The sequence below is a fragment of the Poeciliopsis prolifica genome, unplaced genomic scaffold, assembly GCF_027474105.1.
Source record: "Poeciliopsis prolifica strain line A6 unplaced genomic scaffold, Auburn_PproV2 SCAFFOLD037, whole genome shotgun sequence".
Classification (NCBI taxonomy): domain Eukaryota; kingdom Metazoa; phylum Chordata; class Actinopteri; order Cyprinodontiformes; family Poeciliidae; genus Poeciliopsis; species Poeciliopsis prolifica.
The window spans coordinates 1777261-1791713 of record NW_026562412.1 but is presented as its reverse complement, the minus strand read 5'-3'; the positions used below and the strand labels follow the sequence as shown (position 1 = coordinate 1791713).

The 14453-nt window shown below is 42.0% G+C and overlaps 1 protein-coding gene across 4 annotated transcripts in view; it reads left to right on the top strand.

Moving 5' to 3' along the window:
- luzp1 (leucine zipper protein 1) overlaps nt 1–14453 on the top strand; it is a 43974-nt gene continuing 29521 nt past the window's right edge. For 2 of the 4 annotated variants that reach the window (XM_055053246.1, XM_055053242.1), the window contains exon 1: nt 1–491. The gene's annotated coding sequence lies outside the window, so the exon portion shown is untranslated. Of the gene's footprint in view, nt 492–4709; nt 5184–11880; nt 12661–14453 lie in introns of those variants that run through there. The other 2 variants (XM_055053244.1, XM_055053243.1) reach the window with 2 other exon arrangements.

The following is a 14453-nucleotide window of genomic DNA, read 5'->3' as shown; positions in this document are numbered from 1 at the left end:
TCCATTCTTAAAATCCTCTGGACTTTCATGCCTTCGTCCTTCTCTGTATGTGTGACGTCATATCCGTCCGGTGCAGCGCTCTGGCTGTGGAAGTGGATGTTTGTCGGACCCAGATGAAACCTGCAGGAACCCTGGCGGCCGCTCGGAGCAGAAGGGGCGGGCCGAGCGGGCCGAGCGGGCCGGGAAGGGCGTTCCCTCTGCGGTCAGGCCGGGAGAGTCATCCCGAGGGGCGGGTCCTCCGGCGGCAGAGAGGAAAGCCCACCTTTTTTCATTGTTAAGGACGCGGTGGAATGTGATGGTTTGATCTCAGACGGACCAGGGAGGGGAAGAACCAGCAGAAGGACCGAGCAGAACAAACAGCCCCCTCCTCTTCCTGCGGTCCAGTCTGGGAATATGTGGAGCAACTTGTCCCGGTTCGTCTCGGCTGCCGCCCGCCTGAACTTTGTGGATTAATCCGAGGTTCCTTTGTGACCCGGCGGGGAGCCGTGCAGGTAAATCTGGGCCCGGAGGGGGATGTGTGTCGGGCTTCCCGAGTTGGACCCAGTCAGTTGGGACTGCAGGGTCTGAACTGCGGCAAGTTTTCTAGCCTTCCTCCTCCTCTTCCTCCTCCTCCTTCTTCTTCTTCTCCGCTCCGAACCGAACCATCCAGGTCTGTTGGGCCCAGGTGGTTGAGACAGTTTATATCCCGACTACATGCGGGATTGCGGTGTTTTTGTCCCGGTTTGATGCTTTTATTTCATGTTGACTTTAGTTAAACGTCAGCGCGACGTCACCGCGGGCCGCCGCGTTTCATGTTGCTGGAAAGACGCCCGTAATGAAGCGCAGGCTGCAGCAGCAGCAGAGCTGCAGCAGCCCTGCTGCAGCAGGGACCAGAACCGGATTGGTTCTGGCTCCGGACCGGTTCTGGGTTTCCCGTCATCCGGGTCTCGGGGGTTTTTGTGATTCCTTTCAGTTCCTGATCTGCTGCTGAACTTCAGATTCTAGATACTTCCTCATCCAAAGCATTCCCCTTCAGTTTGTCATTGATTGTCATGATGATCATTTTGATTGATTGTTTTCATGATAAAATCAGTAAAAGTTATAAAAAGTGTTTTTAGTCAATCAGAAATGTGTCTGTATGAAGTTTACTGATTTCTTCTTTAACTCTGCAGCTTCCATTTGAATAGAAATGATTTTCAGGAGCAACATTTGTTTGTTTACTTAATAAAGAAGCTTTTTTTTTTATCATTATCACAGTAGTATTTCAAAATACTATTTTAAAGCTACATATCAGCTTTTTCAGTAAAGTCAACCAAAATGACATTAACTATATGGAACAAGATTCCCTGGTCAGTTTTTAGTTTTGCTATTTTCTTATTTCTCCATGTAAATAAATCTGGTGATGAAGGAATAAATCAGCTGATTGGTTTATTCCAGTTGATTTATCTGCTCAGAACGATGCATTCAGGATGAGTTCAGGTGTTTTCCACCTGTTCGTCGCTCGACTGTTTCCTTCTTCAGGAACAAAAAATTTGTCTTTAGTAAAAGCCCACAAGTAATTTCTCCCGCCAGCACTACAATAAGATATAAGTAGAAATGGACAAAGATTGACCTGCTCACAAATCTGATGACAATAATTACTGGACTTCCTGCTGCTGGATCCATCGTGGCTCACTGGGCAAACTGGGAAAACACTAAAGATAAAATCTGTCCAAGTTTCCCATCTGGCACAAAACTTCAAATTCACAGAAAGATCAGGTTTTATATTTATGTCATATTGTTCAAAATGTTTGTAATATTTAGAATTTATGCTAAACTATTTTATAAAACACAACAAAATTGGATTTTTTTCTCTTTTTATGATAAATTTAAAGGTGTTAGTAATAAAGTTAAAATGTGCCACAAGCTAAAGACATGTATGAATATTTGCTTCAGTTAAACAAAAATAATTAAAAGAAAATTAATTTCTGCCATCAAAAATTTATTTACAACTCTAATAGTTTCATTAAACGATTCATGTTGGATTTCAGCATTAATAAGTTTAATATTCACAAAGTAAATATGTTAATGGTGATTACTCTAAAGAAGTTACCAAATTTTATGAATTAAAAAGTAAATAATATGAAGAAACTCGATTATTTTGACAATTAATATGGATTTTAAAAAATCTGATTTTTCTTTTAACCTCTTAAGATTTTTTGTACAAGATTAGAACAACATTAAAAGAAGAAAATAAAGATTCATTGCATAAAATAGAATAATTTCCTTTAGTGAATTTGAACCAGACGCATATTTATACATTTTTGGATTTAATACAGTTTTGCATGTTGCTTTTTGACTCCATATGTTGCAATTACTGATTAATCGATTATTAAATGAGTTGATGATTATTGTGTGTTGGCTGCTTTTCTTTAAATCAGGGAGGCAACGTGTTAATTGTTGCCTTTTTGCTGGTTAAGCATTTAACCTGGGAGGATTAACTGACTCATCAGGTTAGAAGCTGATGTTCAGAGTAAACACTCGGCGGAGCGTTTTCTGTTTGAGGATCCGTGTTTGCGTTTTGCTCCTATGAGACTGAAAGTGATGCGATGCGTGGCCTCCAGAAACAAGGTGTCAGTCTGAACAGTACATGCCCTGGGCTGGAAGGTGGGCGCATGCTGCTGTAGCAGCAGGAAGCTGGTTGTGGTGGTTGGTGGAGGACTAATGTACCAGGTGGGGCTCGTAAAGAGCAGCAGGAGGGAGGGAAGGGAGACGGAGGGGACCTGCCTTGACCTGTTTCAGACATGAAGGGAGACAAAAAAATGGGGAAAAAAATCCCTGATGACTTTTCAGTAAGGCTCGCCTCCCAGCCTGCTGCAGATTATGCCAGCCGCGTTCCCTGGGACCGGGCCGCTGCATGGCAGCTAGTCGCGAGGGTAGATATGGGAAAAAGGCTTTCTTTTGGTATTTTACTACAGCATTTGTGGGGGGAAATGGCAGCAGCTTTTTGAGAAAATCAAGAGTGAGATGCCTAATTTTCCCCCTGATTACAGCTTCAACCAGGCCTTAAAATCCTGGGAAATTATACTGCAGATTGGGTTTGGTTAAGCTGACTGGGAGGACGCAGGATTTCCAGCACATGCTCTCGGGTGTTACACAGCAGCATGATGGCTGCAGCCTCCACCTGTCTATAAAGAGACTTTAATGCCAGTAAATTAATAGATTTTAATCCAGGAGTTGCTACGTTCGTCACATCTCCTCTTTTGATTGGTTCTGCCCTCCGCAGAGCGCCCTGTGGACCCGCCCAAGCTGCTCTGGGTGAAACCAAAAACTCATCATTACGGGTGTCCAATAAGGGTCATTATCAGCCTAAGCTCTGGACCTGGGGATTACCGAGTGGCTGAATAACCGCCCGGGGATTAAATTTAAATATTGAGGCTTTCAGCCTGGGAGAATCAGACCGCTGGGAATGTCGGTGGTAAAGTTCCTGCCACTCTGCATGATGCTGCTGTCAGTGTGAAATTTCAGAACATGGCTACCGGTTCCCCAGGGTTGCTAATCAGTGGGTAGAAAAGTGATTTTGTTTAAAGTCATTTGGAGCAGGAAGAACTTAGAGTTTCCTGCAGTGGAAAGAATAAAGTGTGTTTTTTACGTCAAGGTCATTTTTTCTTAACTGTAACTCAACCTGCAGCCTTAAGAGCTCAGATTTGAAGATGTTTATTTCAGGGACTTATCAATTGCTTTAGTAATCGATTATTGCCAATGGATAAAAAGAAATTGACGCATTCTGCAGATTTTTCATTTAATCACTTAAACTTATTTGGTGCAATATTGGAAATAAAAATAATTATTTCCTCATTTATATAAGAAAATAAGCACTTTATTGCCTAAAATGTAAAAAAAATTTAACTCCTGGAGTGACTAATTGATTATTTATAGGAATCTGAAGGTAAGAAATACAGCCAGCGCATCGCAGGGATAATCTGACTTTATTTTGATCAACTGATCAATAGTTGAATAAAAAAATGTTAACATGAGATTATGATTAGAGTTTAACCAGGTTGATTTAAAATGGGCACTTCAGGAGTTCTGGGTAGAAAATATTCATATTTTCAGGTTTTTCATCTTAAATGCAAAATGTTTTGCTTTTTCTGCACATTTTGACTTAATTTCTTCTTTTTTTTCAGCAAATCTTCTTTTGCAACTACAGTTATTGTTTTGCACCCAGTTACATCCATTTAATGTGATCTCAGTTATCACACTTTGCAGTCAATTTCAGTTTACTATTCAGATTAATTAGTTTCTGTCTGAGGAACCTGAGCAGATTGCATCAAATCCTTGACCTGCAGTGATCCCTCACAGAGAGATGACGAAATGAAACCTTTAAAACCAGAACACGACCCGACCGCCACCAACTCTTCAGTAAATTACAATGTTAGTCAAGAGATAATTAATTTCAGTGTCTTGTCACAAAGCTGACTGTTTCCAAGCCTTTATTTCTGTAAATTATAATGATTTTTCGACATAATTTGAGTTTTACATGAGACTAATTGAAACATTTTAATACAGAACTGTCAGCTTACAGGACCAGTTACCCGGTCCGGCTGTTACTGGAAAATAAGGGCAAATAAACAAAACCTTTAAATGCGTGCTTGGATTAGGCCACGCCCACGTCCATGGATCAACCTTGACTGCATGTTATGTTTACTGATCGCGTTAAAAAGAAATTGTTGTCAGACTTCAAAGTTTTAATGGTGGAAAAATGAATTGAACTCAGTAAATCTTCTTAGTGAATTTATTATTGAGTAAATGTAATTAAAGTGACTCCATGCATTCCTGAATACTCCTGCTGTGTCAGCTGCTCATCCTGATTGGCTGCAGTCGATGTGTTGGCTGGATTTAGGACCGGATGGTGTCGGTGTTGGGTTTATTAGTGGTCCAGTTTTTAGACCAGGAATAGAGCAGCGCAGGATGAGAGTGACGTTACAAACTGGACCTGCTTGAAATAGCAGCAATGAATCATGATGTTTCCCATGTAGCGTTGTGTAAAAGCCCACACACGTCCTTTTATTTGTGTGTGTGTGTGTGTGTGTGTGTGTGTGTGTGTGTGTGTGTGTGTGTGTGTGTGTGTGTGTGTGTGTGTGTGGGGGTGTGTGTGTGTGTGTGTGTGTGTGTGTGTGTGTGGTGATAACGCAGTAAAGTGCGGAGCTGCATCCTGGACAGAGGTTTGTGTTGACACAGTCAGGCCAGCTGGAGTTTCACAGAAACTTAGAGGAAGGCGGCTGGACGCCAAAAAGACTCTGCCTGAGCAAAACGTGTCTCTGCAGGAAACCTGGAAAATAATTTATTACATTTCATTTGCCTGAGCAATAGTTTTATTTTCTCATTGTTTTTCTGTAGCACTTTTTGAATACTTTGCATCAACACCCAGCTAAACGTTAGCCTAGCCACTGGTAGTTGCTAAGTAGCGGCTGCTGCATGTGACTCATTTCTACTTGTTTTGACATGAATCTTCAAAGCTCTTGCCAGTCCAAAGTCCATCCAGAGGCTCCTCTGATAACATTGATGTCTTCTGCATTTGATGGACAGTGAGAAAAAAACTAGAATCTCTCTAAACTAGAATCATGATCCATGTCTCTTGACACGGGTTCTATTTGTAGTTGAAGAAAACTTAAAACCAGACCAGTCATGTACGCTTTACTGTGTAGCAGCGACGCCTTTAGCATAGCAGCGTCGCCTTTAGCATAGCAGCGACGCCTTTAGCTTAGCAGCGACGCCTTTAGCTTAGCAGTGAAGCCTTTAGCATAGCAGCGTCGCCTTTAGCATAGCAGCGTCGCCTTTAGCATAGCAGCGACGCCTTTAGCTTAGCAGCGAAGCCTTTAGCATAGCAGCGTCGCCTTTAGCTTAGCAGCGAAGCCTTTAGCATAGCAGCGGTGTCTTTAGCTTAGCAGCGCCGCCTTTAGCATAGCAGCGACGCCTTTAGCATAGCAGCGAAGCCTTTAGCATAGCAGCGACGCCTTTAGCATAGCAGCGACGCCTTTAGCTTAGCAGCGAAGCCTTTAGCATAGCAGCGTCGCCTTTAGCATAGCAGCGACGCCTTTAGCATAGCAGCGAAGCCTTTAGCATAGCAGTGGTGTCTTTAGCTTAGCATCGCCGTGGCACATTAGAAACATTTTGTAATTTACTTTGCATGAACGTCAGAATATAAAAAAAACAATCATAAATTTCCAGCAAATTTGGAGTCATTGTTTTGTCCCTTTGCAGCATCAGTTTTTAACAGCAGTCTAGTATTTTTTTTATGGAAATTTAATTTTAGCAGTCAGAAATGATTGTGGTCATCATGCAAACATTTTTTCCCACTTTCCAACTTTAACTGTTACTTTTCCCTCATTTCTTTCTTCTGTTTATCTTTATTTCAGCAGCAGCAGCAAAGTGACAGTTATCTGATTTACACAGAAAGAGTAACTCATAGTAATAAAAACGGACATAAAGGAGGCAGAATGTGTTGTCTGTGCAGGTATTTCTGCGTCTTGGGGCACTGCGTCTTGGGGCACTTCTTCTTGTTTTTGTTCTCGTCCAGGTCGATCTGTCATCAGATACTAGAGACTCGGCGTCCTTCTCTCACTGAGCTGGAACTAAAAGAACTTATTCAGCGCAGAGTTCACATGACAGAGTGACGTTCACTCTCACTCCGGTCATGTCAAAGCATGAACTGCTCTGCTTTTATAGAAATGTTGGCCTGATTTTAGTTTGTTGAAAGTTTTATGGAGTTTTTTGCTAACTGGATTTCTAAAACCAAAATGCAGAACCTGTTTATCTCATTTATTAATTTGTAATTTAAGAGCTGTGTTAAATATCACCCCATCTGCCTTCTGTTGCTTCTGCAGCAACGCTAAAGACGTTGCATGCAGGGATTCATTGGATTTATTATGTCTGACTACATTTTGTCTCCTGTTTTCTGTAATAGTTTCTCCTCTGAAACGTTGCATAACTGCTTTCCAAATAAGCCAGCTTCCAAACCGACATATCTCCTCTTTACTGACCTGTGGAGGATTTGATTGGGCCACTGGGTCGTTATCAAACGCGTTACATGAGCAGATGAATCAGGAATTGTTTTCACCAAATAATCTGTTCACTAACACAACGGCTCTGAAATTCAGTGCTCTGCAGTATCCAATGTATTTGATTTGGGTTCAATGTATAGTGGAGAGAAAATGTCTGGCAGGCGAAGCATGTGTTAATATTTCCTCCTAAATGAAACTTTTAGAAGTTGCCTGATTAATTGACATTGTTGACTGTTTAATTATATTTGCACAGCTGCTAAACATAGAATAGAAATGTCCTTTATTGTCCCAAAGAATTTATATTTAACAACAGCAAAGCTGCAGACATATTGGAATGAAACTCCAACACAGACAAATGCAAAAACGCAAATGAAACTGAAAAACTCTGCAAATAAGGAAATGAGAGCAAAGTGCAAAACTCCACAAATACTAAAAACACCAAGTATGAAACTCTGTAAACTTGGTGAAACATAAGTTCGCCAGGCCACTAGGGGGAGTCGACCAACAAGTCGACCAGACTCAGTAAAGATGGGATGTTGTGATTTAATAGGATGTCGAGAAGAAAGATGGAGGAAAGAAGGAATAGCTGAATTACACTTCATGTCCTTTTGAAATGTGCAAAAAGCATCAGGATATTTATACGGATAATAATACTGACTCCAGACTCCCCCTACTGGCCTGGAGGACTTCTGCTTCAGAGTTTGCAGGGTTTTCTCTTTTTGCTTCTCCTCTCTGTGGTTGCAGTGTTTTTTCTGTTTTGGATTCACGTGTTTGCATTGCGTTTCACTGTTTGCTGAGCGTTTGCACGCGTCAGCCACCGTAGGATTCAGATGATTTACGAAAAACTGTAAAAACAGATGAGCGCTCACTGCAAGACTTATCGCCATGTTATGTAACGCTAAGCAGTAGCATCCATCCAAACATGCTCCTCCTATCAGGATTTATTAGCGCGCTTCCTGGAACCAGATAACTGTCCTGCTGCTTGGGTTCCCAGAGTGTCTGATGTCGGATTATAAGAACATGACAAAGATGTTGCAGCGTCAGGTCCAGATATTGGTGAATCATCTTCACTTCGGTTTGTTTAGTTGTTGAGCTTTAGAGGAAGTGGTTCTGTAAACCGAAGGCGTCTAGATTTAAAACCTTCCGCCTCCACAGCAGGCCACTGGCCTCTTCCTCCTCCTTTCCCCCACAGTTTGCTGCAAACTGCTGAGAAGAATGTGCTGGTGACTGATAGTAGCTGTGATAATGTTTAATCAGGCCTCACATGGTTGGAGTTTGGACTGTATTGACCAACAATGTGGGTCACTCTGCTACAGTAGCCTTGTTGTTTGCACTGTCAGGTTGAACTGAATGAAAGGGGTTTAGTTCTGATCATTCAAAGGGCGTGCATCATCATGTTTGCAACCTTTCAGCTCTGCTCAGGCTTGAAGTGCACCACAGTTTTGTTCTTTTCCAGTTGGATGTACGAAAACAGCAGCAGAATGTTGGGGTGGAGTGATGATGTTATCTTTGGAGAGCTGCTATCAGTGACGCAGTGACGGCAAAGTCTGCAGCCTCAGTGTGAGTTCATAACGTGAGGATGAACTCGCACTGAGGCTGAACTGTTCAGACAGGAGGAGCAAATCTGGAGAACTCTTATCTGAGAGTCAGTAGCCTGGAGACTTAACAAACCGGCACCAGGGAGCCGGAGCAGGCGATTATTTTTACTATGAATTTGGTTCATTTACCATAAGAGGGAAAGAAAGGGCTTCATTTTTAGCAAATTCATATTTTAACCACGTTGCTCATTTCTTCATAAATGTCAGTTTCAAACTAAATATTTATTTAGCAAAAAATGTTTGCAAATGTTTAGCTCCAAGCTAAATATTTAGTTTAGAAACTAAATAAGCAAGTTAATATTTAGTTGGCAAGCAAAATAATATTTATAAGTGTAAATAAATATTTAGCTTAGTTTGGAACCAAATATCTAGATAATTGATCCCAAACTCTTTATTTTAATCTTATTTCCTGATGTTCAACATTTTGTTTCAGCTGTTCCAGGTTTTAAAGCCTTTATAAAGTTGAAGATGAAGCTATATATTTACTTTGAGCTAAACATTTAGCTTTCTAATTAAATGTTTAGTTTGAAACTGACATTTATAAATGAACGAATAACATGGAGAAAATGTGACTTTTTTTCTGCTGTGATAAATTATTGCTGTAAATCTTGGTGTGTTTTTGCAAATTGCAGGCCAAACATTCGTCTCTTTGCTCTTGTTGGCCTGTCAAAAATGGCTGCCAAGTTGACCCTGTGAAAAAAACAAAACATGGAAGAGGTGCAAAGGAAGCAGACTTCAAACGCCTGTGGGAGGAAGTGGAGGAAGGGAGCGCGGCGTTTTAACGTCGCTTGTGAATTCCTGGGACACTTTATTTTCTCAAAGTGCTTTTTCTTCATTAACCGGCTCTGTGATTGTTATCTGGTCGGCTGTCTCCTGGTCCTTCACCTCACTTAACAGAGGAGCCCCCCACGCCGCCCACCGCCCCGCCGCTCCAGGAGTATTTTTGGAACGTAATGAAAAGAGAAATCTGAACTGCTTAGCCTTAAAAGGCATGTCTGGGTCAGCTGGGTGGAAACTTGTGGTATTAATGCCTGCACATTTTCTGTGTGAGTGGGTCATCTGTGATTTTCAGTGTGTGTGTTGATGCTGTGAGGAATTCCTCTGGCTGGGGGAGATGGGTGGGCTCCATCTCCAGGAAGGGAGGGAAGGGGCATATTTGGCATATTTCAGGAGCGTTTTCCGTCTGGTTCACGGTGCATTCTCGAAGCGTGGGCTGAAGAAACCCAACATCTTCTGAAGGTGGTGCAGGCGGGACTCACCTCCATGGAGTCCTGACCCAAAAATCAACCCAGCAGCGCGGTGAACGGTTATAAAAACACGCCTCATACCAGGCAGAAACACACAGCTGAGACGCCTCCCCACCAAGTCAACCTCAGTAACGTCCATAAACGGCTACATGTTGACCCAAACGCCCTCATCCAGCACGGGTTTGGACTGGACCACTACTAGCCTGGCCTCTGTGGCTTTCTGGTCACTTCCACCTCGGTGTAAAGTATTAGACTCTGTGATTTGCTGTTGGTTGGCCTCAGAATGATGTGCTGGCAGTTCAGGGCCTGGCGGTTTGCTGAGGTCACTGCGAGGTTGTAGATGAACGTTAAGATCTGAGCTTGCTGATTGTGTTCATGAAGGGATGGAGATGTTCAGCAACAAAACCAGAGACGCTGGGGTGAGTAAAGATGTTTTCACACCTGATGGTCCAGTGGACCCGGCTGCTGTGGCTCTGAGCCAAACCAGCCTGTTCCCCTCCTGGCCTGTGGGGGCGCTGCACCAACAACCACTGAAGGAAACGACACTAAAACCTCTAAAGACACTAAGAGCAACTTCCTGCTTCACCAGATGGAAACAAGATGGAGGCGTTTGAGGATTTCTCTTTCGTCTTTCTATCACTGGCGCAAGACTAGCATGTTTGTTTTGGTTGTTTTTACCCAGGATGCACTGCGTTGTAGTTCTCTTCCTGCTTTTGGAGGACCAGAGTTCACCCTTAAGGTGCATTCACCCAGCCTGGATGAGTTCCCTTTAACCTGCCTCCAGTTCGTTTGCCCAGAAGGTCTGGATCATTTGGTGAGGTATTAACACTAATTAACCTCTGACCTCTAGTCCTAAAGACCTCGGTCTAGGTTTAAGTGAATTCTGGTTTAGTTTGAATTCATATGTGAACGCCAAGCGGACCACAGACCGCTTCAAAGGCAGGAAGTGGATTACAGTGCAGAGCATTCTGGGTAAATACAATCAAAACAAACGTGCTAGCCTAGCGCGTTTAGCCAAAGACAAAACAGAAAACGTCCAACCGCTAAAATCTGACGCCTCCATTTTTTTAATATTTCATGAAGAAGGAAGTTTCTCTAAGCGTTTTCAGAAGTTTTTGTGTCATTTTTCAGTCACAGGTATCAAACTCCAGGCCTCCAGGTGAGCTGCAGGTTTTAGATGAGCCACAGGTACAGAACCCTGGAATGAAACGGCTTCATCACCTGGTGTGGATCAGATCTGCAGAGCCTTAATGACTCATTATTCTGTTCAGGTTCTTTCCCTGGTTCTCGGTGGTCTGAGGAACTGGAACATCAGAGCGTTAACAACTGAAGCAGGTCAGAGTCTCTGTTCTCAGATCCTCTCTGTGAACAGTTGGAGGAATTTCCACAATGATTTTCACACGTTTAGTTTCTTGTCTGCGACTCGTTGAATAAAATTCCTCCTGCAGATTTTGCTCCCTGTGATCATAAAAACATTCATGTTCTCACAGAGAGGAATGCCGGTTCTTTGTCCTGTCTCCCCTGTCTCTGTATTTTAGCAGGTTGGTCCAAAGCCATTCGTATGTTAGGATAAGTTTTCAAGCCAAGAAAATATTTTCTCTTCCATATTTTCTGCTCTTTCTTTGGTTTGCCTCCTGTTATCTCTCTGTGCTCCGAAAGGGCATCTGCAGGCTGGGTTTCCAGGTTTCCGCTCGGTGCCAGGGTTACTTATGGCGCTTCCTTTCCTGCTGATTATCTGACTGGACCAGAACAATGCTGCTGCGAGGTCATAAAAATGGACTTGGTTGCAGTCATGAAACTTCTTCTTGTCAAATTTTAAAGAAACTGCATATTTCTCATTAAAGTTATGTCTGTGTTGTGGAAAGATGTGGGAAAGTTTGGGAAGCTGTTTTAGCCTGAGTTTTTTTAAAGCACAACTGACCCCTATTTGAAAACGTAGTCTGTCCACAGATGTATTTTGAGAAATATAACAAAAGTGGGCGGAGCCAAGAGCCACAGGGCGTGGCCAAGCGTGGGGATAAACGGAAAGGATTCGCCTGCAGTCAGAGCAGAGAGGAAACATCTCCACTCTGTGTTCACATTTTAAATAAACGCTACCCATCAATGCTAACGCTTGCAATTCCAACTCCTGACTCACCACCAGGGGGCGTCTCTGAGTGAGATGGTTTTATCCCAAACATGGGGCCTAACCAAGTTGGCCTAACCAAGTTGGAGAATCCAACTGCAGTAGCCACAGTTCAGCCCACAGAGGGCAGCACTGAGGCAGTTTTACGCTCATTGACATAAAAAAGTTACAAACATAAAGCTAGCGTCTGTTATCTGTCTGTTCTGCAACAAAAGGTTGATTAAGGGGTTAGCTACTCCACATAGTAAAATTTTTATATGTATTATTTAATTGATTAGTCACTAAATGGCTGATTTTAGGAGTGCAGTCTGCATCTTTTTGTCTCTCTGCCTTCGTTGCCTCTTTGCCAGAAAAGGTAACCTTGGGACAGCTGCTGCACGGAGGCGAGCGCTGAGAAAATCACAACCTGTGAACTCATGCAGACACTGAAGCCTCCACAGGAATCCCTTAAACACTCCTAAGTCACAGAGTGCCTCATTCATGCACAAACACAGCTGAATACCAGGCATGTTTCATTATCCGGCCTGCAGACGCCTCTGTCTCTTTCTCTGCGTCTGTTTTCTCTGGATTTACAGAAACTTCATTTCGTCAGGTGGATTCAGTTTTATTTAGCTCTCTAAAGAGTTTTTTTTTGCCACTTCTGAGTTTTGCACCCTCTGACCCTTCAGGTAATTTGTTGGGAGTCTCTAAATGTTTGTCAGTTGTGAATAATTATTATCTCTGTAGAATAAGGTAGAACAATTTGGAAATGTTCCTTTAACCCCTTAAATTAGCGACATTTGTTTCCAGACATGCATTGGCATTATTTTATGCTTTCATGCAGTCCACCATCTTTATTGACAATATGTTTTATGAGCAGCACTAGAGTCATGTTTTCTTTCTTATGACTGTTCTTCGTTGGTTTAGTTGAGACCAAACTGAAGATTTTATCATCCAACTTTTGGTTGAAAGAGAAAAACGATAAATCATGCAAATGGAAATTGTTGAGCTGTTTTAATTTATCCTGGGATTGAATGGTTTGTTGGTTATTGCAACTTGTGTTTCTTTCTTCACTATCTGAGTAAGGAAGAAAAAGTTTGTTGTTGTCTCTTCTTGCTGTTTTTGTGGTATCTTCCTGCTCCCTTTCAGTAAAAAACCAATAATACTGAGTAGTAGATAAACTCTCATCACTGCATGACTCGGCGGTTCTCTCCCGTTTCCTCTGTAGGTGTGGATCTCAGAAGAATGTGGTTGAATTAGCGTTTTATCTGCAGCTGAGCTCCCAGCCACGCCGAGCATTGAGACACGGCTGCCTTAAAAGGAAACGGCAGCAGCCAATCGCTTCTGCTCTGCCAGCCAGGGAATGACTCCGTGCTGCCTGGGCAGAGTCCGGCATGCTTGCACAAAACAAGGAAGTGTGTGGAGACTGACGGCACAATGCACTGGTTATTAATTCTTTAATTCATTCCTAACCACACTAATGCGGCTGGCGCGTTGCTGCTGTTTCTAATGTTTGAGCTTAGAAACAAAACATGAAGCAGTTGCATCAGTTTCATCTTAAAAGCTCAGGGTGAAAGTTGAACTATGAAATAAGTGAAACTTTTCTTTAAAAAACATTTCTTCTTCTCAAGCTGCAAAGATCTGAACTTTGTGGCCAATTTCTGCAGTTTATGTAAAACTTAACCAACTAACCCAGATTCTGACAGCTGGGATTTCCTCTTCAATACATTAAACTGTCTGAATTTTATTCATTTTCATGTAAGTTTTAGTTTTGCAATATTTTGCCTAAAAACCGTCTCAGTGCTGCCCTCTTTGGGTTGAACGGTGGGACATGTTAGCTTTTTAAATGCAGCTTTTGTGCTTCTTCTGACCTTGAAATGCCTCACTGATTGTGAAAATGGCCGACATTAGGAGTTCTTCCTACAGGAACAACTTCCACACTGAAGAGTGTTGTTGCTAGAGCCTGTTAGCTCTGATGGGGTAAATCTCGGGGTGCACTGATCGATCGGGGGCAACAAACAAAAACTTGGTGCTTCACAGGTTTGAATTTTTCTCAGTAAAATTAAAAGTTTATTAGGGCTGCAACTGTCGATTATCTTAGTCATTGATGAAGCTGTTGATTTTTTTTAACGATTAATTGGATGAAACATTGTGTACATGTAACAAGCCTTTTTTATAAAATATCAGAAAAACAATAAAAGATTCAAATAAACAAATAATTGAATAATTTTTTTAAATTAAAAAAATAAACATTTTAGTTCCTAAAATGCAGGACAGCATCATTTCTTCAGGAGCTTTGGCTGAAACATATTTATAGACAAAACTGTTTTCATCTTGAATTCCTGGTTTTGGCTTAATTATTTAATTACAGCTCTTTATTTGTTGTTTTTTTTTTGGTAAATGGCCTTTTTTGAATCTGAATACATCAGTTAGTGGGCAATCAAATTAATTCAGTTATCGATTAATTGTGATTAATATAAAT